At 43.4% G+C, this 14,127-nt stretch overlaps 1 long non-coding RNA gene across 2 annotated transcripts; it reads right to left on the bottom strand.

Moving 5' to 3' along the window:
• Nucleotides 1–1,063: 1,063 nt before the first annotated feature.
• On the bottom strand, nucleotides 1,064–13,876 carry LOC123034576. Of its 2 annotated transcripts, none has more exons than XR_006416794.1 (5): nucleotides 13,737–13,876; nucleotides 9,558–9,652; nucleotides 5,348–5,385; nucleotides 4,575–4,757; nucleotides 1,064–1,594 (listed from the first exon to the last, which is right to left on the bottom strand). It is a non-coding gene; the product is annotated as an uncharacterized LOC123034576 (long non-coding RNA). The 2 variants fall into 2 exon arrangements; XR_006416795.1 differs by lacking the exon at nucleotides 13,737–13,876 and adding an exon at nucleotides 11,455–11,606.
• Nucleotides 13,877–14,127: the final 251 nt, after the last annotated feature.

The raw sequence follows: 14,127 nt of genomic DNA on the forward strand, positions 1-14,127 counted from the left end.
TTCTCATGGGGTGGATGCACCATCAAAGCCTGGACAGGAATGTTCATTTCTACTGGCAGGCATGAGGAATTGTATGCCATCCTGACACGAACACGCATTGCAGGCACAGGTCTTGTTGGGACCCCTGCATTTCCTGGCAGGGGGATGCCCAATGAGCTTAGACATGCATGATGCCTAGAAAGATAAACTTGAGGGTATTAGTGTTACTGTTCCCCTCCTCTTACTTGTTATACCAAGACTGCTACATGCAGACATACTGGCAAAGGCACACCAGGATGAGTAAGAATTTTGTTTCTGTTTGGTTTTTGGTTTTGTCTAAATTTGCAAAATTTTCTAAATTCAGGACAAAGAGCTTGAAATCTTAACAATCCCATATTTGGAAAGGGGCAAACTGGATAGATTCATTTATCACCAGAGCAACCCCAACAGGGGCCAAATATTTAAAAAGTACAAACACCCTGTTCCACTGCTGCCTGCCACCGCAGTGGGCTCTTATTCAGGCCGTCACTGCTGCTAATATGCGAGGGGTTGACCTACACAGTTGATGCCACTGAGATGGGGGAAGGTGTCCACCAGCTGGCCTTCCCAATCCTCCCCATCTGGGGCTCAGCATGTCAGGCTGGGTCAGCAGAGCTGCCACTGAGATTGGTGGCCACAGTCTCACTGGCTGGTTTGTTCACTGGAAATGCAGCCCTTCAGAAGGCAAAATTGCCATGAGGACTAGACATCATTGAGCACTGGGGAAGGAGGCTTAGCTTCACTGGGTCTCTGGGGCCTTTCCTACCAGAAGGCAGAGTGAATAGTTGACTATTTTGAAAGGACAACAAATTGTGGGCCACTGAGCACAGTACAAGTCAATTTTGAGTACCAGGGATGGTTAGCGGCCTTTGTGGCATTTCTGCCAAAGTATCTTGACTGACCTGAATATTCTTCATGTTGATACAGGGCAGGGTCAGGTGCCGTTGGCAGCAAAATGGCTTGAGAGCCCTGCTTGCCTCCTCCCATGGGGCGGGGGGGGGGGGTCACAGTTTGAATACCGAGGCTCCGCAGGTACCAGAAATCAGCAGGATTGATGGATGCACTTTTGAGCTGAAGTCTGTTCCCTTCTACATTGTCAAGATGCTCATTGGCTGTATATAAGAAGAAGGAGAACTGAATCTATCAGGTCATTGTCTGTTTTAGGTTTGTAACACATACCTGGTCATTTGATTAAATGTGATCGGTCAGATTGGGTATAAACCAATAGTCCTACACAGGGCAGAGAATTTATAGAATCCTGGAACTACTTTGCCTACTAGAAAAACTAACTAGCCTTAGAGAAGGCATGTCCTGGTTTTCGGCTCCTCTTTAAGGTTGCAATAGGTGTTTGCTATTACAGAGCACAAAACTTCTGTCATTCTGTATTGTGAGAGAGCCAAGAAGTGGATTTGTCTTGTTCTTCAAGGTTGCACCTTCTGAATTTTGGAAAAAAATTATGGATGCCTTATATACTTCCTCTCCCTCAACGCCCAGCTTTTCCAGCCTCGAATCAAAAAATGGTTGCCAGGCATAGCAATTCTTCTTGGAAGTCAACCATTTTTGTGATGAAGAGAATCTAGAAGGATAGCAAAGAAACTGTGATTTAGAGGCATAATTAACAGATAGAAAAATAGCTTCAAGAATTATTATGCAGAAGATAAGGCAACCTTTCAGCAGTGGAGGTATAGGAAAGCCAGATGCTGCACAGAAGCTGAAAAGCATCTATCCTTATTACCGCTGCCATGTTTCTTGTTGTTGTGGAACCTTCTGTTACTTTAAAAGCTGTGCAAAGAGCTGTGTAAAGAGCAGGAATTCATCAGGCAAAGCTTTCTCTTTATGTGAGGAAAAAGGTCTACCTGTTGAATTTCTGCTTGCCAGATTGCTGTTAAAAACAAGATGGCTATACAAAAAGCTGCCACTTGAACTGCTGTTTTATTGAACAACTACAGCACTAAGAATACTAGCAGCAGCAGCCTGGCATACAGATGTTAACTTGGTGAAACATTTGGTATGGAGATGAACAGATGAAAAAGCTTCATCCACTTAATAATTCCTTCATAGCAGGCTGCTCTCAGAGCCATAGAAACAAGAGCAGTAGAACAAACAAACTGGCAACCCTAGTAGCATCACATTTTAAGTTTAAACTTTAAACAATTTAAACTTTAATAAAAGTTCATCCAAATCTCTGATGCAATGGTCTCCATTTAATATACCATGGCTTACTATGTTCAGAATTAATGCAGTGACATGTTCTTTTCTACTTCCCTCTCTCTTGCAGTAATAGAATACTTCTGGTGTTTGTTAGTCACATTTTCCCATTGCATTTTAACTAGGACACTGTGGTTTTAATACCCAACTGCAAGCCAGGATATGAAACCAAGATTTGATCCCAATTCTCATCCTAATTTGAAAGTTAAGGTTAAGCTGTTGTTTCCAGGTGCAGATGTAAAGGCAACTTTAACTTAGTAAAGTATAACAGAAATGCTAAAGCCAGGGATGTGCAAACAGGAGGAAAAGGGAGTAGTGAGGTCAGCGCGTGAGAGTACAACTTTCATCTGTGACATATTTTTAAAAAAAAAACCCATGAAGAATCCACTGAAGAATCATGAGTGTATGTAAAAGAAAATTTGCTTGGTGTACCCCTGCATTTACTCAAGGCATGAATGAACTACTCAACTGATGCTCTCCTGAGTCCATTAGTGTATAATTCAAGCAATGATAAACTGAGGGTTGAATGACACTTCTACCTATGGACCAACAATTCTGCAATTCACTTCATTCTCTGATTTGTTTACACAGTGAAGGGATGAATCAGAGCATAGGGAAGGGGAGGCCCAGGCACTCAGCAGGACAGTGGCTCTTTTCAGTACTGTATTCGTTTTAATAGCCCCGGATAGATGGAGTTGTGAACAATACAAGAGTTCATTCCAGACAGCTGAAATGTTGGAGAAATATACAATATATTCAAATGAGTTTAGATTGCTCTGATTCCAGCCTGTGGATTCTGCTGCAGATTTTTACCTGTGTGGATTCTGTGGATTTGTGTGTATGTGGAGGCTGTTTTGTTTTCTTACACTTTGGGAGGGCTTCGTGCTAATGCACATTTGCCCCATGATCACCACTAGAATTCTATGAGTCCACTGATCCTTGATTATATTGGAATTGGTCTCATTGACCTGGAACTATGATATGGCCAGCACATTTGTGATCCTGAAGCACACTAAACAACCCCTCCTCTCCTCCCTCCCTTTCCTTTGCTCTCCCCACCCCCACCATCCCTTGCTTATTATCTGTGCGTAGCAACAGGCAAATCTGCCAGTTCTGTTTTCTCCTACATTAAGATGTTTAAAATTTCAACTTCTTTCTCTCCCGCATGTGTAGAATCTTGTGCATTTTATCCAGTTCAAAAGGCCACATACAAATGTTTCCACATACAAATGGTACATGAGAAAGGAACAGATCCTTAATTGCATCAACTAGGAAGGGTATCATTAAATTTAAGAACTATGTTTAGTAGAAGAATTACATTTTTAGATTGCTGTCCGGCTCCAAGAGATATGATGTTCTTCCCTGTCCTTTATCTCCTACTGCCCATTTTGGAGTCCTAAACAGAACTAATACATTGGATTTCATTTAAAACATTTCTGCAGACCCTTCATGGCATGTGATTCTAGGCAATGTATAAGCCAAACATTATTTTCAAAATTTGATTGAGTGTACTCATAGTACTGACCTTGGAAATTGCTCTAAGGTCAAAGCTTGGCACTCCAAACTCAGAGCACTGCTCCCTGAACCCGCTGCAGCCAGCACAGAAAGAACTGGCAGCTGCAGGACCAAGGTCACTGGAGTGAATTTGAGGATGGGCTTTTGGGAGAGGGTGCGGGAGGATACAGGGGCCTGAAATATCCTGGCAATGCTTCAGCCACCTTGCCTCGCACTCTTAGGTATGACAATTGGACAGCTTGTTTTGCAGGACAGCAAGACCGCAGGCATAACCTTCTCCTCCTTGCTCCTTCTACTCTGCATAGGCTGTCCACAATCCTCTCAGTTCAGCAGATTACGGGCATCTTAAATCGGATTGTATCTTGGACCTAACTCCCAATGGCTATAACAAAAGGCGACAGGCTAGAGCAAGGCTTTGAAGTTCACTGGTGGAAAGGCTCCATTCACAGAAGGTTTCCCTGCCCAGTCTGGGGAGACCCCCCTGTTCCCTGCCTACCCCATTCAGGAAAGTCCCTGACCCTCTGTGCAACACTTCAGGAGGCTGGAGTGGCTATTGTGGGAGGGCAGGGCAGGGAAGTCCACTTCCTTCAGGCCAGCTGTGTCTGCCTAAATCTGGAGTCAACCTGCAAGAGAAGGAGCAGGTGCAAAGTCGGCTTCCCCTCCTTTGCCAGAAATATTAATCATTGTCTCAGTTGCCCTGGGAGCAGGGAAGTAAGAGGAAGAATGGCCTGGCCCCATCCACTGGCCAAAGAGCAAGAGCCAGCAACCACCGTCCAAGTAAGACCAGCCTGATCCAAAGATCAGCCTGCCTCAAAGTGCATGTAGATGCTTACCACCTTGTTCTGCCCTTGTATTGCTGGGTGGCAGCCTCTTCCTTTTCCTTCCCTCTCTTTCCTTGTGTTTCTTCCCATTACGGTCAGTAAGCCATGCTTTTTTTTTTTTTACTTGCTGTGAGCCACTTTAGGAGATGAAAATTGTCCAAAAGGTGGAATTAGACTGTAGTTGAGTAAATAAACCTACAAACAAACAACTATTTCAGTGATGGTTTCAATTGCAAAGGCAGACTGACAGGTTCCATTAATTAAAATGTTTAGGTAAAAAGATACATCTTAGCCTGGGGCCAGAAAGATTGCAATTCAGGTGCCAGGTATACCTCTTCAGGGACAGCATTCCAAAGTTACAGTGCCTGATGGGCAACACCCAAATTTGTAGGTACTGTTGAAATGAATAGGAATGCTTTTGCATAACTCCCATTCATGTCAATGGGACTTGAACAAGACAAGATCCAGTTGCTTTGTTCTTTCTCTGTGTTTAAACTATTATTTTCCTGCGAAATCATGAGAAGTATTCATTGTTCAAATACTGTTAGCTAATATCCTTTTGTCTACCAGAGGAGAGTGCTTTATGCTATGTGGGTTCAAAGAAATGAACCTTTTTGCAAGAGCTGGAAAGTTGTCTTGGGAATGAAGATTTATGAAAAGTGATAGCTCACTTTTGTCTCCCAGAATAATGTGCCTTTCTTTTCTGCATGTGCCCCAGGACTGTCTAGCTGAGTCAGAACTTTTTCAAAATACTTCCCCCTCCTTCAAAATTAATGAAAGGTTACCTTGATGCCACACTGCTCCACCACGCTCTTTGCCAAGCCTACAGTCAAAGAGGAAAATATTTAGATTCCAGATTCAATTTACGTGAAAGGTTAAAGGTCAGCAGAGCAGAGACAAAAATAATTAAACTACACTGCAGACAAAGAAATAAAGCAATCACAGATTCTGACAAAGGACAATGCTTGTACTATTACCAATTTCCTTTTCTTTCAACTGATCTAGCTAACCCAACAACACTTGGCCAAATATGAGGTAGCCATGAGGAGCTGCTGACCAGCTTGGCTTCCAAATAGGATCTCAAAGCAAAGGGTAGAAAAATATTGCTGAACCAAAAGATCCCTTACGCAATCCATTCCCCCACTGATTGCCCGCTTCTGTTAAGATTTCCGTGCAGTTTTTGGAGCCCTGCCACAAGCAAATGAGAGAAAAATTATACCAACCTGATCCTGGAGCTAACTGAACCCCGCGGAAGTATGCAGGGTTTCTCATGTGGATAAAGCGGGATAAATCCCTGCCGCTCTGTATTTGCCCCAAGAACCCATCCAGGCATCATGTGATGCACAGATCACGGCAGAAAATGATTGGGCAATTGAGTGTTTTCTCTTAGCTCCAGGGAGTTCTTGTTTCTAGGCCACACAGGGGGAGATCTACTGAAGGGTATGGGTCAGCAGTGGCTATAAGAGCCAAAAATAAACAGCAGCTGAAATAATATTAAATAGATAGAGTTTAGCATATCCTCACTGCATGGAAGCATCTATGCATATACCCAAGAAACCTTTTTGCCTACATATTTTTTCTGAGCAAATAAAGGGTAACTTTTCTCTTTGCTTTGCTATGAGGTAGACCAGACACAGGGATGTATATGCGTGTCTCATGTCTGCCTTTAACATACTATTTTTCCCCAAATTCCTGGATGTATAATTCATTCTTCTAAGTATGTCAGTTTTTGAAATCACCCCTACCCCAATTTTAATACAGGGGAGCTAATACTATTATTATTGATTTCACTTCATAATGCATGTCTCTGTGCTTTTGTGATATAAAATTTGACAAGGCACAACACTTTCTGCATTGGTGTTCTTGTTTCATGTCAGATGTACCTCCCATTGAATTCAGTTGACCTTAGTCCCAGGTGTGTATAGAATTGCAGCCCAAGTATACAGCCACTGGGTTCACATGATAAGCTAACCCATCCTGGTGACAAACCACAGTTAGTTGTTGTGTCATGTGAACCTGGACTGCTTCCTGAAGTATGGTTTGTTCATGGGCAACCAGCTAGACAACTTTAGTTGTTGATCCCTCTGTGGGGATGTTGTGTCATTTGAACCTTGGTCAATGTGAGTCTAAGGAAGTGGCTAGCAAACCACTCAGCAAACGTGGCAGAAAAAGAAACATGGATGTTCTTGGCAAGCTTAGCCAGGCCACCATAAGTGCCGAGTGACCCAGCACTGCCCAAGCCGCACAGTGGCACAGTCTTCAGTGGCTCAGAGTCTCTGCAGCAATTGCCAGCTCTCTTTTGTTTGTTCTTTGAAATGGGCACAACACATACATAATATAAGTCCCTATGAAAAAGCGCTGGTTAAAACCATTTTAAAGGGAAGCCAAGATTTGACAGTTAATTGTCAAAGCTCTGCAATCCCATGAAAGGAGTGGCCCAAACTTTTCCATCTTCCTGAGCACCTAGCATATCAAGAAAGGGTGGAAAAGATGTGGAATGCTTAAAAACAGAGTTAAACAAAAGAACTTTTCATTTTTCACAAACCAAGATCACTCACCTTTGCTTTCCCTTAACAGCTGATCAAGGACAAGCAAAATGAAAACTAAATCTCCTTTGAGTTTCTCTGTGCCAAAGTATATGGTTGAGGCCCTGCTGAACTTAGATAGCAGCCCCTCCACCAGGATATTGTGCAAGTGAGGCTACCCTTTTCTGACCCACAAGAGGTGTGCAACTATGCACTTGCACAAGTCCAACTTAAAGAAATTGAGCAAACCATAAATAAACTACAGTAGTACACACAAACAGGTGCACATATGCACATGAAAATGTTTGTGTACCCCTGGGGCACTTTTAAAAAATTGTGTGATGAACCAGTCATAGACTCTGCAATGTGCCACTTGGGCACTTCAGAGGGGCTGTCACTGTCCATCAACAACAATCTCTGAAAAGGGAGTGGGGGGAAAAGTTGCAGCAAGTGCAAAATTGCTCGTGCTTATGACATGGAAGGGAGAGAAGACAATGCAGTTTGAGTGGCAAGTTCCCAGGATCCTGACTAGGGGACCAGGGGAGGAAACAGGGGACAACTCCAGTGAGCCTGGTTGACTGCCAGGAGCACCATGAGCTGCCTTATGAACACCCCTCCCTACACGAACTCATTCAAAGAGTGGGTTAGTGTGACATGGGAACCCACCCATACTGAAATTCTCAAGCTCAGTGCCATGGAATGACATTTGGCAAAATTATGGAGGACAAGGCTTTCAATGACTAATAGGTGTGAGGGCTAAATGTTACTCAAGGCATCACACCACTCAATGCCAGTTTTGGGGGGAGCACAAGTGGGAGTTGCAGCCATGTCTTGCTTGTGGCTTCCCATAGACTTCTGTTAACCACTGTGGGAGCAAAGGGTTGGACTTGATCGGCCTTTGGTCTGATCCAGCAAGGCTTTTCTTGTGGCCGAGCCAGTGTGGTGCAGTGCTTAAGAGCGTGGGACTGGGACTCAGGCGATCTGGGTTCTAGTCCCCGCTCGGCCATGGAGCCAACTGGGTGACTTTGGGCCAGTAACAGACTCTCAGCCCAACCTACCTCACAGGGTTATTGTTGTGGGGATAAGATGGAGGAGGAGATGAAAGCTGCCTTGAGCCCTTTGTAGGAAAAAGGCAGGATATAAATAGAAATAGAAATAGAAATAGAAATTAATTTGGTGAATCCATGGTCTACTGTCTTGAAGGAAGAATAAAAATGGTGTCCCTCTGTTTTCATGTTCATCCACTTCACTTTCTTTTGTGGTTACCTAAAATGTCCTAAATACATCAGTGTGTTGTCATAGGGAAGTCACCTCAACATGTACCCCAAATGCATGGAGGGGCGGCAGGGCTGCACTTATTGTCTCCCCACAACCTGCTACACCCTGCTGGCCTCACCCTCACACAACATGCGCTAAAGGGCTTCACTGCACAGGTACAACTGTTGCCACAGGAAGAGGGTTTGTGTCTGCGCACTAAGGCAGAATGGCATTGAGAAGAACTTTTATAACTGGTTTGGAAGGAGTTCTGCAAACAGTTGCTCGCTGTAGCAAGTTGTGGGCTAATTTGACACTTCCATGGTGTAAGTTCATACAGCAGATACTGCTTCACACATCATCTGTTTATAATTTCCATGCTTCCTCTTGAGTGCCTCTAGTTTTCCCCATACAGCAAATGAAAGGCCATGACAGGAATCCTACAAAGGGTGTGTAGGTATGCTGATGCACGCAACAAGTTACCATGCTCAGAATGCATGCACATGTACGCACACGTGTGAGTGCACACACAGACTCAGTGCATTCCCCCAGGGGTTATCACAATGTACAAGTTCTCCATCCCTGCACACACATAATATATACACAGGGCCATGTCATTTATAGTGCTGCAGATGCCTTGGACTACAAATCTCATCAGCCCCAGTCTGCACAGACAACGGTGAAAACCATGGGAGCAGCAGCCAACACTATCTTGGGGTACACCTGTTTACAAGACTTGTCAATTTGTTCAGCAAAATTCAGTAATGTGCCTCGTAAAACAACAGCCTCCATCTTCTTGCCTTTACTTTCACTGTAAAGCTACCGGAGGGGCGGAAGAGGTTCTCACTGCACACCTTCCTTGTGATGGTCAACACCTGCATTTTTTCACTAATAATACTACAAAAATGGCTTTTCTTCTTCCTGGTGTCCAGATTTGCTGTAATTTGATCCTGATTAGGGAAAGACAAATGATTAACATTGGCATTACAGGAGTGGAGGCAAAGGAAAGATCATTGGCTGTTTGCTTGCATCAAAGACTGCTGAGTTGATACACCTAATGGGCTTGAACACTGCCCTGGAGCCTGGTTTATATAAAGGGCCACAGAATTTTTTAACTAAACAAGACAGTTACCTACAAAGGAGAAGAGAATCCTTACCATTTGCAACACCTTTCTTACTACTTCTTAAAGAAAAGTTGTAAATGGAGTGAACTCACCTAAATGAGACTGTTAAGGAGGTCTCCTAACAGAGCAAGTTTTCTCCGTCTGTCTTCCTTTCCAGAGTTTGTGGTGATGAATTCCACAGTAATGTCTGATGATGAGATCGAACCGTAGTTACTGAAACATGATTATGAGTGCAATGCCACCCCATGCAAGTTGAGGCAGAAAAGCCTGCAGCTCCCCGTGTGCTTGGCTGCAGCATGCTGGCAGTAGCAAGGTCATTTTCCCTGCTTAAACTTGCATAGGATTGCTCCTTAATTTTTTTTCTAATGTTACTCTATTCGTGAAAAAGCAACTGCAACAAGCCATATTAGTTGGCAATTCCAGTTATTGCTAATTTTGAGCCAGCCACCTCTTATCTCCTTTATGTAGTCAGCTTACTGCCTTACTCAGGTGCTTGCGAGTGTAGTTGCTTCCTCTTCCTCTTCTTAAGAAGCAGCAAGATCCAAAGAGCATAGCTGGGGAGGACTAGATTGGCATATCCTACCCAAAGGACTCTTCTGCCTATAACGGCTGTACTTCAGGAGGATATTTAAGGAGTGCCACTTTCCCTGGCGTGGAATACAGACTACCAATTGCATCAAACCATTGGTCCATCTGGCCCCGTTTTGTCCACACTGAGTGGGTTCAGACAACACAATCTTTCTCTCTTAATAGGCCAGGGAGAATCTGATGTGTTCATATTTATGCTTTCAAATCAGTGATATGCTGTGTACCCTCTGAAGTGGTAGAAAGGCTACAGCTCCATGATAGCTTGTTTATTTGTTTAGTTATGTATTTAGATTAGATTTATATCCTGCCTGTTTTCTTAGAAAGAACTCAAGGCGGTTCCCATACCTGTGATCCAAGCACACAAGAATATCAGATTCCCCACCATCCTCCAAGTTTCCAGTTAAGAAACTGCTTCATAGAAATTTGGGATCAAAATTCCCTGAAGTCCTAAAAGTATGGTGATTTGGTATGAGGTCAGGTGAAAATTGTCAGATGATGTAAGAATTTAAAAAGAGCTCTGCTGGAGCAGGCCGGGAGTCCAGGCATGCTGGCCTTCTGTTCACACCATGACCAGCTAGCTGCCCACACAATTCCCCAAGCGGCGCACAGTGCAACAGTACCTGCCTGCCCAAGTTCCCCAGCAACCATGTGGACAGGCATATGGCCTGTGGTACAATACGGAACACCTGCTCATGTGCCCGTAGCAAAATGAACACAAAAACTCACCCAATGGGAAAGTGCACGTAAAGTGAAGGAGCTTTATTTTCCGTAGAACTGAAAGTCCAGACAGAAAATCATCCTGTATGAAGGCACTTTTTGGAGGTCAGATGTCAAACCACATTTGCAGAGTTGAACATTGCTCCAAATCTTTATTTTTTCCTCAACTATGACAAACTGAAGCATCGTTCAGAACAGAATTCCTGAATCTAGGCTAGGGCAAAAAAAAAAAGAATACTACAGGAAAGAGAATATGGTTTATCTACATATTCTAAAAGAATATGATGCTACACTCACTGCCTCTTACAGAATGAACTGTATGTGTATATCAGGCAGTCTTGCAGAGGGCTTTCGGACAACTGTATTTCAGTTCAGAAGGAAGCTTGGTGGGGTTCTCCTGTGCTAGAGGAAGCACCCTGGGAGATAGCTTTGAGACTCCTCCTTCCCTTTGCCACCCAGAAAACTGCTCTGAGAAGCTTCTTCTGGGAAAGCCTTTGGAGCAGCATGGGAGTTCAGCCAAGATCACCATTTCATGCCCCTCTAGCAGGGAGTCTGTTGGATCTCTGCATTTCATGAAGAGAGAGAGTCTTTCCAGACTTCATGCAATGCCCAGTCTTAACCCTATCTACTTTTTCCACTTAAAAGTGTCAGGTCCTGTAAAATATCTTTGAAAATTACATTTACCAAGCAATTTATCCCTTGGAAATTCGGTTAAGCCTGACCTCCTCCAGAACATAGACCATACAGCTCCATCTGCCTTTCCGTGTCCAGGTATAATGGCCAGTCCATGACAGAGGCAGCAGACCTCTCTGGCTGGAGCACCTGGATGAGGGATGATGGACCTGGATGGAGAAGACCCTGGTGAGATGCAGTACAGCCAAAGGCAAAGTCAAGTACAAGCAAAGGTCAGATACCAGCAAGGCATTGGGTCCAAAGACAAGGTCTGGAGTAGGCAAAGGCCAGATACCTGGTAAGATGTAACAGAAAAAGAGGCACCAGCGAGGATCAGGAACATAAATCAGTCACCACAAAAGTCATGATGAGCAACACCATGAAGACTTTATCAAGCCTCCCAGCTGCACTGCATAATCTCATGGGTATTGATCCTTGCAAGTACCCATGGGTCTGATCCTGGTCCTCCAGGGCAAATTGTGCTGCTTGTCATTGGAGGAGCTGGGTCAAGGCTTTGGATCCTGGCAGTGAGTTTCTGCTCCTGTGTCAAGTGGGTTCAAGATGTTGTGGTCATTGGAGAGGGGAAGATTGTGTGGGCAGCCCACAATTGATGATGGCACAGCCTGATATTTATTGAAGTTGTCCCTTGTTAAAAATGCTTCTGAGGTACCATTTTGAACTCACAAGGAATGGTAAGGGCCCCACAGGGCTTCAGCTGTGTGGCAATATAGAAATGTAAAAATAATAATAACAACAACAACAACAACAATAATGCTACCCACTAGAAAAGTGTCCTAGAGAAACAAAACCAAATGGGTAACAGATGATGAAACAGCTGGTGTAACATTTAGCCCATGTACAAGCTCTGAGAGCTGCAACTTCACCATCCCATTCATGCACATCGGTCACAAGCCATCCTACCCCTCAGGCTAATATGACCTAAAAAGCATGCGCAGACTCCAGAATAAAAATGGAAACATTTATAGCTGTTAAAGCTGACAGAATGTCTATTTTGGCCCTAACTGATATTTTCCTTTTCCTCCAATTCCAGTTCCTTGTGTTTTTGATTCTTACCTGCCACTACTTCTCAGGAAAGCCCTGACACCGTTCTGTTGGGCGGTTCAAAGATTATGGGTCTAAATTAATAGCAAATGATTCCCATAAAATGCAGAATCACGAAGTGCTATGTTTTTATTCTGTGTTTGGAACACTGACAGTTGTATTGGCTGTTCAACTGGATGGAGTTCTTTAAATGGCTTTCTTATCATCTGTTGTACAAGATTTCCGTACTTGGGGAAAGCTTCCATTTGCTTCTGAGCAAGATGAAAAAAGGTCCTCTTTTATTTACAAACCCTAACTGGATCTGCTGGCACGAAAATATTGGCTGACTTGAAGATTATTTAAGGTTATGGTTATCACACATTATAAATGGTGGTTTTCCCTAGAGACAGAGAAGTTCCTGAAGTTCTTTCTTCTACTGGTCTCTCCTGATTGTCAGCTTCTTTGCTAAATTTAAACACTCTTTTATTCTTTACCTCCTATTTTATCTCTTTACTAGAAAATCTGGCATGCAATGAATCAAAGAGGAGATATTTATACCCACACTGTGAGAATGTTTACAGTGTTCGGCAAATTCTGTCTGTGGTTTGGCCTTTGTATATTTTCAGAGCAACCAACAGTTTTTCCAGTGACATTGCTGCTGAAGCCAGGGGGTCCTTATTTATGAACCTACAGTGCTTGTATTTGAATCTTTTACAACATGTTAAAATTAAAAACATTTTGATGAATGATTCAAAGCAATGCTGCAAGGAGCTCTGCAATCTATTACAGTTTTCAAAATGAAGATTCCCCTTAAACATCCTCCCGATTCCCTTGCAAAGGTATAATTAAGTTGCTGCTGCTTCCAAAGTTTTATGGCTATTGTTTTAATAACTGAAAATGCAATTTCTACATTTTACATGAAACATGAATATGGTAATTACTGATTTTACCATTAAGCTCCTGCTATCATATTCCAAGCAGACCAAATTCCATTGCAAGAAACTTTTAATAATGTTCATATGGATTCTCAGTGATGCTTGAGAAACGTAATGCTAAGACTCGGAGAACAAATGCTTCAGAATTCAAAGTAGATCGCAAAACCAATATTTAGAATATCAACTAGTGCCTGTACTAATTTGACAGGAATGCTCTTCAGGACACCTCTTCCCCACCTGGGAGTCAGGATTATACCTACGGGCCCAGCTCTAGTCTAGCCCTCCGGCACATACAGTGAGCCAAGGGTTTCTACTCACATCCAGCTATTTTCACATTGAAGAGGGACCTCTTTCGCCCAGGATGCTGCATGCAGCAAGGTCAGGACTGGTATGAGCTGTGCAACACACACACAGCCATCACTTGTGCAGTCATCGTGTGAAAGCAGGGGATGTATCGAAAGACTGGGCAGAAGGGTGCTTGCGACAGTCACATCAGTCACGCCAAGCTCTGCATGGTTCTTCCACTCCCTCCCTCCCAGCAGAATGACATCTTTTTAACATTGCTATAAGAACATAACTCTGTTGGAGCAGATAAACAGTTCCCACCCTGTTGCTCTGTCCCAGGCAGTGCTTTCCTCTCTCTGTGCTATTTTAAACATTTACTAGAGAACATCTACGAGAGAATACTAATAGAACATTCCATTCTCTT

The sequence above is a fragment of the Varanus komodoensis genome, unplaced genomic scaffold (genome assembly GCF_004798865.1).
Source record: "Varanus komodoensis strain SLA01 unplaced genomic scaffold, ASM479886v1 scaffold6_4, whole genome shotgun sequence".
In the NCBI taxonomy this organism is placed as follows: Eukaryota; Metazoa; Chordata; class Lepidosauria; order Squamata; family Varanidae; genus Varanus; species Varanus komodoensis.